The following is a 1635-nucleotide window of genomic DNA, read 5'->3' on the forward strand; positions in this document are numbered from 1 at the left end:
TGATGCTATATCTAAAGTACAGATAGTCCCAGCTGCAGAGCTGGAACAACTCTCCAAGGCTCAGTGGGCCCTGAGCAGACAAAGCACTTCTAGCCCATAAAAGGTCACTTTTCATGGGGCACAAAGATGGCCACATCTAGGTTTTCTGAGGGCCCAGATGCACCAAGAGAAAGAACTCCAACTGTGTTCCCAGGCACATTTGCCCTGTCTGCCCATGGTAATGAAGGAGCCAAACAAGAGGGCCAGCAGTTGATTAGAGGGCCTGAGCACCAGAGCAGAAGCAGCTGGGGCCTGAGCAACCCTCCATTGCCAAGAAGCCTTGGGGAAGTTGAGCCTCCCCCTTCACCGGCCACTCTGCTCAAGGACCCCCCCCAATCTTCACTCCCAGAGGGTCTTAAGTAACAGCAAGTTTACTGATCCATTCACCCTGAATGAGCTGACCGTGGGCAAGGCCAGGGTCTCAGCTCATTCACAAGAAGGAGATACATGGGGTGATCCTGGCTCACAGAGAGGAGCTCACCTGGCCACCAGTGCCAAGGAAGTAGACCTTGTGGGGGCAGCACAGATGGACAGCCAAGTGGCTCAGACAGAGCCTGATTCACCCATTCTACAATATATACACACAGTAGAGCCTCTGCAAATTGACCACTCAAGGGACTGTAACAAACTGGTCAACACACAAAGAACCATAAGGAATGAGGCCTACTATACTGATATGTACATGTGGTGCATGTCCAGTCTATGAAAATTAGGTCAACTTGAGAAGGTGGTCAACTATGGAGGTTCTACTGTATTTCAAAACACCATGTTGCACATCATAAATACATACAATTTTTGTCACTTAAAAAATAAGCTTGGCTCAGTGCCCATAGCACAGTAGTTATTGTGTAAGCCACATACACGGAGGCTGGGGGGTTCGAACCTGGCCCAGCCACCTAAACAACAATTACAACTGCAACAAAAAAATAGCCGGGCATTGTGGCGGGCACCTCTAGTCCCAGCTACTTGGGAGGCTGAGGCAAGAGAATCACTTAAGCCCAACAGTTTGAGGTTGCTGTGAGCTACGATGCCACAGCACTCTACCAAGGGCTACATAGTGAGACTCTGTCTCCAAAAAAAAAAAGAAAAGAAAAAGAACTATATTCTCTAAAAATATTTGCAAGAAGAGTGGCATTGTTTCACATTTGCAAATCTCTAAAAAAAAAGCCTGGCTCCGTGAAGAGAGCTGGTTCTCAGATCTGCTTTGGCCTTCAGTCTGTTGCGATGACAGACATCATGTATTCTCTGGAAAATTCCACTGAATACTCATGGGAGAATGAGAATGAAAAAGGCAGATGACATCTCAGGATTATTATGAAAGTAGTTTTAGCCACACTTTTGAGAACTACCAATATAGAGTATAACGCAACTATACAAAAAAAGCAAAATAAAAATTGCTGAGTAAAAGCACCATGATGCCACTTAGTGGTATCTCCAATTACTGCAATTCCTGGTTACCAAACTTGGGTGTGCACATGTGGAGGGGTGCGTGGGTGTGGGCTGTGTATATGTGTGTATATGAAATGTGTATATAGGTGGCGTGTGTATGTATGAACATGGAGGGTGTACGTGTGGTGTAAAATGTTCATGTAATAT

This window comes from Otolemur garnettii, unplaced genomic scaffold, assembly GCF_000181295.1.
Source record: "Otolemur garnettii isolate 467f Iridium unplaced genomic scaffold, OtoGar3 scaffold00146, whole genome shotgun sequence".
In the NCBI taxonomy this organism is placed as follows: domain Eukaryota; kingdom Metazoa; phylum Chordata; class Mammalia; order Primates; family Galagidae; genus Otolemur; species Otolemur garnettii.